The sequence below is a fragment of the Mastacembelus armatus genome, chromosome 13 (genome assembly GCF_900324485.2).
Source record: "Mastacembelus armatus chromosome 13, fMasArm1.2, whole genome shotgun sequence".
In the NCBI taxonomy this organism is placed as follows: Eukaryota; Metazoa; Chordata; class Actinopteri; order Synbranchiformes; family Mastacembelidae; genus Mastacembelus; species Mastacembelus armatus.
The window spans coordinates 8,986,353-8,998,578 of record NC_046645.1 but is presented as its reverse complement, the minus strand read 5'-3'; the positions used below and the strand labels follow the sequence as shown (position 1 = coordinate 8,998,578).

The 12,226-nt window shown below is 40.3% G+C and overlaps 1 protein-coding gene across 1 annotated transcript in view; it reads right to left on the bottom strand.

Moving 5' to 3' along the window:
- The window catches only part of grik4 (glutamate receptor, ionotropic, kainate 4), a 124,068-nt gene that overhangs the window by 45,873 nt on the left and 65,969 nt on the right, over window positions 1-12,226 (bottom strand). The gene's annotated exons all lie outside the window — the stretch shown is intronic.

The window sequence follows — 12,226 nt, the reverse complement described above, 5'->3', positions numbered from 1 at the left end:
TGTCAGCCAGGTCAGGGATTGAAGATAAGAGGGGTTGGAGGGGATGGGGACTGGTAGAGGGGACAATGAGGTAGAAAATAAAAAGGTGGGGTGTGGGAGGAAAGAACCTGCAAGTGAAACCTGGAGGCCATAAAGCGCATTAAGGGCAGAGAACATAACGAAAACCATGTGTATGGTGTGGGTTAGCATGGACAGTAACTAAAACTGATGGAAAAACACTTATCTTTTAATCAAAAACAATGATCAAAAGCTGATACTGCTACACGTCCATTAGCCTTTCCTGCCATTTTGAAACCCACCTCATGTCCTGTATTGGCCCCAAAAATTAGATCAATGTCTTATTTTAAGGCCACATTTTAGCCAACTGAAGAGAAATCGTGACCGGCTCCTGGAGATATCAAAGCTTACAAAGGCACAGCTATGCTGCAACAGAAAAATGAAAAACAGGAAAATGGCCTTTTTCATCTGTAAGAGGAAAATGGATGAGAGGGGATTAGGCAAATCAGATAATGGACGTTCAGACAAAAAGAGTGAATAGGTCAGTGAATTAAATAACTGATAAGCAGGTAGATGGAAAAAGCTCTTAGACCAAGAGGAGACGGAGCATGAGTCACTGCACTGTGAAGACACCAGTGAGTGACTGCACTGATACAGACTTGGCGCAGAGCAGGCAGGAGGGAGCAGTGGATATTGACTTTGAGTGGGAGGCCCATTATCCCCAGTGCCAACCTCTCAGAAACCTGGAAATCCCGAATGTTTAGTTATGCTGGTGTGCAATGAGGTGCTTCTATTGCATGTTAAAAACGATCCCCTCTGCTGAAATCTGCTAACAGATATATTCAAAGTGAGTAAGGAAAAGGTTGTTGTAAAGAAAATGTGAAGACAGAGTATATGTGATATATGAACATCAGCTATCATTGACAGAAGTACAGACTCTTCAGGTGTGATGTATCTATATCTCTCAGTAACTGGCTTGAGAGGTGTGTGATGAGGACAGGTTGAGAACATCTGATTTGGTGACTGTTCCTGCACCAACTCCACCTGCTAACAACATTTTCTTCCAACTAAAGCTCCATTTACAACAGCTTTCACCATCTATTAATTTCTATTAAGAAAAGGGTGAGACACATTTACATCCAGTCGAGAACTGTTCCTGCTTTCATTTCAAGCAGACTCAACTTTTGACATGCAAAATCATAACATTCAATCATACTCGCCATTCTAGCTCCAGCAGTTTCATCTTACAAAACCCCATTATTTCACATTTTTATGTTATGCCTGCTTTCCGACACACTGTGCAAGTCAATTTCACCAGGTTAAAAATCCAGTCTGGACTGTATTGTTATTCATCTTGCTCTAGTTCTGCGTTTAAATTGGATTGTGCTGCATTATGACTGTATTTGTGCCTCAATCTGCAGCTGGGTTTGAGCTAGCACTCTATGTCACATAATTACATCCCAAACAATTGGTTTAAAACAGAAAACAAACAGAAGCAAAAGTTTTGTCTTAAAGATGTGTGAGAAAACAATTTTTAAGACTTTAACCGACTGCAAAGAGCACATTTCTAAAGCAAAGCTTCTGGTTTTAAAAAGAAAAAGAACTGTCAAAACACATTTACTATATTGTCTGATTACAAAATGAAGCACTAAAATCTAAGGAGCTGCTTGATGCTCTTGAACTTTTTAAAACAATTCTGTTAATGAGTAGGATAATGGTCTTGTTAGAGACGAGGCTCTGTTAACTATTGTACTGAATTTGAAGCACACAATTCAGTACAACGAGCAACCTGGCTCTCCTGATTTTGTATTTTATTTTTTGACTATAGACAGCTTAAAAAGAAAGAAGGCAAATAATGACTGTGTTTAATTGCAGCCATGGAAATAAAGATGCAGTACAGTTAAGTCTAGGTGTGTCATAACACATCCATTTCCTGTTATGTGGACTCTTATTTTGTTGCTGAACTGACCCCTCTGTATTAAATTTAATTTTAACCTCCTATGTGTCAGCAGTAGGTAAAAATAAATATTTACGATACGTTTTCTGTTTATTTTTTATTCAGAGAAAATTAATTAGAGAAAAATATTATTTTAATGTTATTGATTCCTCTGCATTACTTCAAACACATTGGCTTTTCTTTACTTTTCTTGCACTATTACATATCCCTCGTGGGGCCTCGTAAGCCTTTTGGGACTGGCCATATAATTACTGGTTAAGTGTACTTTAATAGATCATTAGAAGCAGAGCTGTGCAAACGAGCCCATCATTAAGCATGCCCCTCAAGGGTGCTTGTATGTATGCATGTGAACACATATACACAAACACAGACTCGGATGCTGCATGGGCAAACCCACACACAGGAAAATGAAATGTCTGTAATTGAGCAACACATGCACATACTCACTGAAGACCAAGGTCACCAAAATACCCCCCGGCTATGTCTGAAGAAAACTAATGTGCTGCGTTCGAGGGCTTTCAGGGCACAGACACCAGTACACATTCAAATTCAAATACACAAGTGCGCACACACACACACACACATACACACACACACACACAGTCAGATACAAATGCAGCCCTCCGCATGAGCAATTATGCTCTCTTGCATGCTAAATAGGCAGTGTGAGATGGACAGTGTTCAGTAGAGGACAGTTGGGTCCCAGCAGTTGGGGAACGAACAGAGTTACAGGGTAGAAGAAGGTAGTGGAGAAACCAACTGTCACGACTGAGGGGGTGAAATGGGTGAAGGAGCAGAATGATGATGAGAAAGACAGCGAGAGAAAGAATGAGAAAAGTAGAAGTTAAATCAATGGGGGAAGAAGAAGGTGCAGGATTAGGTGGCACAACTGAGAGCTTAAAAAGCAGTGGGGGAGAAAGAGAGAGCGACAGAGCGAAGATGAGAGGGGACGGGAGGGTGGGAGAGAGCGAGGGAATGACAGCCTGGCCGAGGGCCCCTGACACCGGTTGTCACCTGGAGATCAATCAGCACCCGGGAGCTGAGCCAACCACCCAAAAACTGTTGCTTCACCTCCTCAAATCCTACTTTTTGCCATGTGAAAACCCCAGAATCTTGAAGGCTCTCTCCCATCTATTCTTTAACTTTGATTTTTTTAATTTTTCATGGTCTCTCTTATTACTGTGTATAGATTTTCACAGTCTTACCTTTCATTGTCTTTCTTTTGACATAATGAACCATTCACACATGTACACATGTACACATGTACACCCAAAATGCTCAAATGTGGGAGCATGTGGTGTTTGTTATGATGCAGTCAGTTTGAGCAGTGAATAATGAGATCCCAGGAGGGCTGATGCTGTTGATAGTGGGATTCCTTGTCATAAACCCTACCCCGTCACCCACTTCACACCCCTTACCCATCCACACGCATTCATATTCCATTGCACTGATGCAAGCCTCAATAAACCCACAACCCTAAACAGGATACCTGAAAAGAAGCAAAAACCTCTTCAGATCAGCCAGCCTCTTCCGGCTCCTTACTTCTCTCATCTCACTAAATAGGAGAGAAATGCTGAGATTATAGTAATTCACTCAGCTCCAAGGGCATCCACTGAATCAGGCTGCATCTCTGCTGCATGTGTACTACAACAGCCTGTACCCTAAACACAAATCAGAAACTTTCTGCTGACAGATAAGCCTTTCAAACTCCAGTTAGACTGGACCTGGCAGTTTTGTAATATGCATGCATGCTGAGCAGGGAATATTATTTGACTGCTGCTTTCATACTGTCACATTTTTATATAGTGAATATGAGTAGTCTCAGTATTTCAATGTGTTTGAATCATCTAAACATTTCATCTGTTTAAAACTTTAATAGCATTTGCTGAAGTTGGTCAATGTTGGTGTTAAGGAATACTGCAATAATGGCAAATGAGTCAGAATAATGAACAGTCAGTGACTAATGGGCATAATTTGTTAAATAAATTAAATAAGCATTTATGGCTGCTGCACGGGGAAATGTGATGTTATGTGTTTTCTGCTAATAGGTATAAGTAAAGGCATAGTTTAAGCAGCAATAAAAGATTTTTTGGCCATTTCTGGGAGTGGAACATGCTGTAAATACAGCGCTGACATGCAACCTTAGAAAGTTATTCTGCCACGTGTTGGCAAACAATTGCTTTTTAAACACTGAGCTGATAAGAGTAAAAATTAGAATTCATTTGGTCTGCCTGATGAAGATGGTGTGAGTCAATTTCACACCCTCTTCTAGCTCTGTTTTTATCTCCACTAGCTTCTGACAAAAATATCTGGCTGCTAAATATAGCTAAATATCTTTAGCTGCTGATGCTCCACTATGTTCACCAGCTCGTTTCTAAATTTGCCAGTCTGCCGTTTGGTTCCAGGCCAGTAGCATACATTGGATCTGTCAGAGGATTTCTTGCTGCTGGAAATTAGGCCGACGAGAAAGAGACTGAACCAAACGCTAAAGCTGCTGGTCATATGGCTGAAATAATGAACTGAAAAACACTAGAGTTCTGTAGATCTGAAGCGGGTGATAATTTTTTTTTGGGGGGGGGGGGTCCTCTCTACGAATGACCTCTTTCACATTATAGTCATTATGTGGCCATTTGATCAACGTTAAAAGCGTTGATTAGTGCAGCTTGAAGGAGACATATGGTATTTCCTTAGGTTACTGTGTCCTCAAATGGAAAAGACATTTTTCGCTCCGTAAGATGTTCCCTAGAACAAGACAGAGCCGTCAGGAGTGATAGTCATCACTAACAATGTGGGGGGAAAAAAACAAAGAAAAATCATCTCCACTCCTTATCTGGCGTGGCAGCACTCTGAAAGAACACAGACTTCAATAGCCCATGATTGATGAACATTTCTGAAAATTGCCTTTTGATTTTCCTAATGATAAAATACTAATTAATGACATCCATCCTTTTATACTGGGGGAAGGATACAACAGACTAAAACCTTCAGGCCTGAATCCGGTCTTCACTCTAATGAAATCCATTTCTAGTGGCACACTCATTATTCTCTAATAGCTGAAATGTTCGTGCAGTGTTTTTGGCAATAAGTCAATTCCTGCTTGTGTCAATTGCCACGTAAATTCAGGCTGAGCTCTAAAGCCTCCTGCAGCCTCTTAATTATAATGTTCTCAGTGAGTGTGGGATGGGAGGAGAGGAGGAGGAGAGAAGGAACATGTACAAATGTCATGCCTACAGACTTGTGCTGGGATGCAGTGATGTAGTAAAAATAGGATAAATGATTTACTGAATTTATTGTTCATAAACTTCCACACACAGTAGTGCAGCTGGACATGCGAATTTGCAGCTCATCCAATTTCTCATTAGTCGCCGTGTGGTTACTTTGTTGTACTGTACTGTATGTGTATGGATCAAAACCAAGTCAGCCTTCTAGCGCTGATCACTAATCTGCCTCTTACTGTACATCATTCCCAGTGGCCAGCTTGTTTGATTCATTGCAAGACGACCATGAAATTAATTACCAGGGCTGATATATTAGCTTTGTTCCAAAGCACTTAATTGCCACATATATCAAAACAATCTGGCAGTATTCCTCCAAAGTGTTGCAAATGACCAATTTTATTCCATTATTCATTGAATTATGTCGGACCTGCAACAGTCTATTTCTGAGGCAAAGACCTTATGCCCAGAGTAATTCCTAGGCTGGTAGATGCCAAAAACAGCATGAATATTGCAGACACTAGCATATGTTTGGAATCCGAAACAGTCTATCTTCTCTAGTAAGCTATTCGTTGAAATCCCAGCAGGAACTTAACAGCTGAAAGCACAAAAAGCAAATGAAATTTCAAAAGAGCAAAAACCTTCAAAGTCAAACATTGTCTAATGTCAAACTACTTATGAATGTTTCTTTTAATTGAAAAGCTCTGCACCTAAAGAGCAGATTATTTTGCTGGGAAACAGAAAATGGGTCCTGGACCTGTAAGGCTGCCGAGTGGGGTGGAGTGAGTGGCTGACAGAAAAACATGCAAAGGGAGAAGCAATATATAATAAAGATGAGACCCCATCTAAACTCTGCTCCTAGTAAAGCCCTGAGTGTTTCACATCAATCACCTCAGTATTTCTCATCAAAACCAAGTAAACCTGCAGCTTTTGGAGTAAAAAAAGGGTCACGACAAGAAAAGAATACACTATGTACAGGTCCAAAACACTGTGGCTTCACGGTCATGCACCATATGGCTTGTAATGGTCATGTTCAAGTCTGTTTCATATTATTTGCTACAGTATAATTTAATATCACACCTCTCCTATGCTTTTATTTTTGGGGTAATAGAAAATAATTCTGAGAGACATGCAAAGGGAAAGCAGCTCACAGGATTTCAGGCTCTCTGATCAAAACAAACTCAAACCACATTTAATCTGTACTGACTAGCGATGGTGAGCCATGTTGATTCAACTGTGGAGTTGGTAAATTTGAGGTGACAAGGGCTCACACTGGTCTTTTGTACCAAAAATAGGGAGATCTTGCTGCTACTTTCACATTTTGTTTTAACTACGCATTTTGTTTGCATTTTCTACTTGATTTTCTGCTTTGTCACATTACACAGCGTTCCCCAGCTTTAATGCAGGATATATTTGTAATCCAGTGTAGCTGCTTTCTGTCCTCAGTGGCCATCAATGTGAAGGCCTTTTAGTGCTGTTTTAAAATGCTTTCGGTTTACTTGGTTTATTGCGTTACTGAGCTTTTCTTTGGTTTCCTCTTTATATTCATTTGCCTCATTTTCTTTTGGGGGGGAATGTAAGTGTGAGTGTTTTCCCATAAATTCTTTGTGCTACTCTCAGCCCAGTCAAAAATGCAGCCAATTCTACAACCAATTTAATTAGATCAGCAGGGTGTTCTGCATTGTGATGGGAATAAAAGCTGTTAAGCATACAGTATACACAGCCATCATAAACAGCACAAAAAACTGAAAATAAAGCCATCTGGTTTGAAAAACACACTCAACATTACAGCAAAACAGATAAATGAAGTTAAATTCCCAAATCATCTGCACCGCGGAACATTAAGAAGAACTTCACAGAAAAATGTTGCTTTTAGGTGCATCTTCATTAACATAATGTGTTCATGTTAACTGAGGTCAAAGGATCTTTGATGATCTAAAGAAACTGTTTTATGATAAAATCACACCTGCCTGTACAACAGAAAATAGAATAAAAACTATCAGAGAGACAAACAAATTTTTCCATAGTCCCTCACTAATTCTGACTGGACACGATCAGTTCAGCAATCAGCCCAGTTTGATCGTGTACCGGACTTGCTGCCAGCATTTCTTTGTCTGGGCTGAGTGATAATTAGAATCCAATGACAGTTATGTGTTTCATCATGAATGAAAATTACATCAGGATGATTAAAACAGCCGCACATGATATTTGCTCCGCATGAAACTACTGACCTAACGCTAAATGTATTAGATACAAAAGCACTGCTCCTAACAAAGCCACATGTAGATTTAAAGGCACATGAAGACACAGACTTTGATGGCGAGAGAAACAGACATCAGAGTAAAGGGATTGACCAACCAAAGGCAATTTGGATATTATCACACAGTGTTATCACCACTTATCTGATCATAGTTACGTGTCAGATGAGCCTGATTCTATTGATTAGTAGGCTCATTAGACAGTTGTTGTCATGGTTACAATAGCTGTACACACAAACACTACTTGGTTAGGTTTAAAAAATGTGGATTGTGTAAATAAACTACTTACAGGGCCTTGATCATCACTGTTAAAACAATCACGGTTAAAAAACATTTCACACTGGGCTCAAACCTCAGTGTTGTATCTGTCAATTCTGGCTCTCTTCCACTGCAGGGTACCGGTCTGACTCTGCTCAGTGGTACTCCCTTTTGGTACCAGGTGCTTTGTTTTCCACTGCAGATTTTAATACCCTCTCACTATAGCCGGTCGTCATAGCGACCAGCGCGATCCTGACGAAAGGTGATAATGGGCCACTGAATGGCATGACAACATCAGATTTCTACAGATTTACAGCTGAAAAATAATTAACAAATGAAGAAAAGTGTTCACAGTTTCAAAAAATGTGACTTGCTTTTAGTTAATTAGCAGTTTGATAGCTTGATAGTGTAAAACACTGCGCCTGCACATGCAGGATCAACTGTGGCACAGGCACCTGGTATTTCAGAGAAATACACCACACCTAATAGAAGGACTCTTGACAAAGCGAGCACGTAAGGTGTTTGATACATTTCATGTACAATAGTATGAAAAGTAAAATGAATTTTGATCCATGGGCACTTTGTGTTGGCAGCTTTCCAGCTTCTTTTCCAGTACATGGCAGGCTTGAGATAGGTGAATACGGAGAGAAATGGCATCAACAGAGAGAGTGGGAGAAGAAAGAAGCAGAAAGAAGTCAGTAAATGATAAAGAAACAAAGAAAGGAACAGGAAAAGGAACTAAACAGGAGAGAAAGTAAACGAAGGGCAGTAGCAGTCCTCAGATGGCCACGGGATTGTGGTATGATGGGAAAAACGTAAGAAAGGAAGCTAGGAATGGTGTCAGCAAGCAATTTGAACTTTTCCAAAGAAGACCCTAAGTAAGTTGCGACTCAGCCCTTTGGATTTAGAAGAGAAAAGGCTGTAAAATAACTGTCAACACTGAGTCGCCCAGAAAAGGGGTTCAGAGGGAGGGCTGGTGGTTACAGGGCCGACAGCGGGTAATCAATACGTCAGAACTCCTTACAGGTACAATGGTCTGAACCTGAGAGGAGGAACACTACACTAAACTGTTTACTTTAATTTACACAAACATCCAACTGCCGTCTGGGTAACCCATAAAAATAAAAAGAGACCGGGGAACTTCAAGTCTTAAAATTTTATGCCAAACAAGACTTCTCAGTGTCTTTTAATAGGGTTGGAAAGTTTTGTTTATGGTGATAAGGCAAGAAGGCTTGCCTCACATATTAAACATGTCAGGTCATTGGTCGTCTCAGACTCCACTGTCTCCATTATAATGAGGTAGTCAAAAACTGCTCAGCATTTCTCATTATGTCATTTTATATGTGTTTTCCTGCATTGTCTGCAGAATTTGCTTTCCATTGATGTCAGTGCTCTTTAAAAGTCAAATTTCTTTCGAATTACACAAGATCCCTTAATGAATCCCAACTGATTCAGAATTTTCTTTAACATGAACAGACCTCACGTCCCAACCTGTTGACCTCAAAATTAGCCATAAATAATTAACGAATGCCCTTCATGAATACTGATATAAATGTCAGTACATTTGTCTTCTCTCTTTATGTGATAAAATGGCAAAAAGCTGCTTTCTTAGGGTGGATGAAATGTTCTGCATGTGCCAAAGTTGAGGCAACAACTTTTTCGACATTTCATATTTTACAGTCTATGCTTGGAGTGAAAACAGGCAGGGACCTATGGGCTTATCATAGACTTGTCCAGATTTTAATCTTTCTGACCTGGAATATCAGACAGTAAGTTCAATCAGTGATGAAAACGTGGCCCCACGGGAAAATACTGCACAAAACTAATGTATCATAACTGCAAGCTCTTACACAACCTTCAGTAGATCCTTATCTGCAGCAATAAAAGGAGATGTGAGCCCACAAAAGGCAGCTGATGAGAAGGCAGTCTTCAAAATAAGGCAATAAATTAATGAATGAGACTTAGATTATAAATCACCCGCACACTCACCTTCTGTGCTTTCCACACATGAAATCAGTATTACCAGATCATCACACAGAAACTCAACTCCACACAGTATTCCAATTTAGGCTGCATATGTCAGTGTGCTGTATGTACAGTAGAGTAAATAGGTTAGAAATTCTTTGGTGACCAGCTGTGTTAACATCTGTTGGTCCACCAGTGGGCGTTGACTTAAAGGATATGAACTGAGTAGACGCACTTTTTTCATTCAAATCCAGTGTCGATCTATAGTAAATGGACAAACTAAGTCAGGTGAGTAGGGTGGGTAGCAAAGCCATGTTCTGAAAACCAGAATGAGTCCTACAGCTGTCCACTAAATGCTATTCTTAGCAACCATAGCTAGTCGATGCCTTTATTGATGATTAGATTTGACAGTAAAAGGGTAGAGAAAAAGGATGGACTGGATGAAAGGTGGTCTTAATCAAATATCATTTAAATCAAAATCAGAATGGCAGAGGAAGTGAAAGACACATAATCCAGGTAGGAAAGACTAGACCTTTTCCCACTGTCAAGCTGGATTTAAAGATCTGCACGAAGGCTGAAGGATAAAGATGCAAAACACATGTATGTAGCTGTAGCTCAACTGCCTCCTCAAAAACAGAACTACACGCCAGAGCTATGATGGCTGTGAACTGTTTTCCCCCAGCGAGGTTGTTCAGGTTGGTGCAGACCGCTGATTGAGAAGTTGGTCACTATCAACTGTAACAAGCTAAATATGATCATTATGTGTCAAGCATTAATCAAAATATCACAACTGAGATAATGACATTGCCACAAGTTCCCACGGCTCGCTGTAGCTCAGCATGATTTTGAAAATATTATGAAATGGCCGAATCAGAAACTAACATTGTGGCAAATGTGTATAGAGAGAGTGTGTAAATTACAGAATCAAAAGAATTTGTTCCTCTATCTGGAGCCTAGCTGTGCTTGCATTTTTAATGCTCTTTGGAGCACCAACACAATAAATGTTACTGAGGTAAGTTGGCATTACAAATGTGTAGCAAGCAGACATTATTCGGCAAAACACACTTGTTGTAACATAATAATGACATAGTTTATATTCTGGGTGGATGCAGCTCTCTGTTGTCACCGCCCAAGTAGCCTATTACCTTTTCTATTACTCAGTTGATTGATTCTCAAACTCTGTGTCTAAACAGGCAAATATGAACTTTACATAAGCCGTAGAGGGGAATTAATTAAATCCCAATCATTTTCACAGTCACAGTGGCTACCCTCTAAAGCAGTTTGACTGACAAGACTTTTTTTTTTTTTTTTAATTTATAAATAATCTGTACCACAGTACACACCGGAGATGGAGGGTGAGGTTGATGTGAAGTGTTTGTATTTCTTCGTCTATTATTGTGGATGTTTCTTCCATTCATTCACAGATATGGGACAGAAATTTTACCAGAACAATAAACTTGTGAAATTGAATTTTGTATCACCTAGAAAATATTGTTATCAAGAGCAGACACCCAGAGAGGAGAGAGGGAGAGGGGGACTGGGAGGGGGCAGAGAGCTGGAGGTATGCAGGATTCAGATTTTGACAAAAAGGAAAGAGGTAACAGTAAGAAAAGTGGTGAAATTACCTGGGCAGGACATAGGCAGGCACTGACTTATAGCTATGCTTAACTAGCCCTGAGTGGCACAGGGAGGATCAAGTTTTACAGAATTAGAGAAAATTATATTTGTGCAGGTCAGGGGAGGCAGACGTGCATTTCATCTGTTCTTCAGGGGCACATTCAATCAGAAAGCACTTTATCATTCAACAGTGTTGGGAGAAATAATTAGAAGCATGGAGCATGTCGAGCCCAGAACACCAACTGGCCAAGAAGGCATTGAACATGGCGGCATCTGGGAAAGAATAGGGATTAATGAGTGAATAATAACAGCATCAACCAGTCAAACCAAACTTCCCTCATTAGCCTTTTATACAAACCTGCCAATCAGCTGTTACATGAGTGGAGAAAGAGAGAAGAGAAAGAAAGCTGAGTTAAAAATGAATGTGTGTGTGTGTGTGTGTGTCTGCATGAAGACTCCACTGTGTTTAAATGCAAATACAGAGCCTTTTTTGTATATCACCAATGCTAGTTTATAAGAGCCAGCACCGAAAGACCGAAACACACAGCTTATTTCTGAGAAGCAGGGACAGGCAGGCAGATATGTTGGCCAAGATGTTATAACTATATGTATGTGTTTGTGAGGGAGAGGGATGTGATGTTGTGTGGATGAGCACGTACATGAATTTATTTATTTGAGTTTTATCACTTGTGTGTGTGTGTGTGTGTGTGTGAGACAGTCAGGAACTGCTTGCAGCTCCTCAAGCACGGGTGCGTGACAACGACTGCAGTGACAAGAGGGATCACGGGTGTATGGAGGGGAAATGGAACATGAAGAACAAAACAAATGTATATGTGTGTTGTCTGTACTGTGTGTGTGTGGCGGGGTGGTGGGGGGTTGAACACTGATGGCCCCTGCTTTGCTGAGGGATAATATGTCAGCCAGCAGTGTGTGTCAGAGCGTGCTTTTGATTGTTTTGT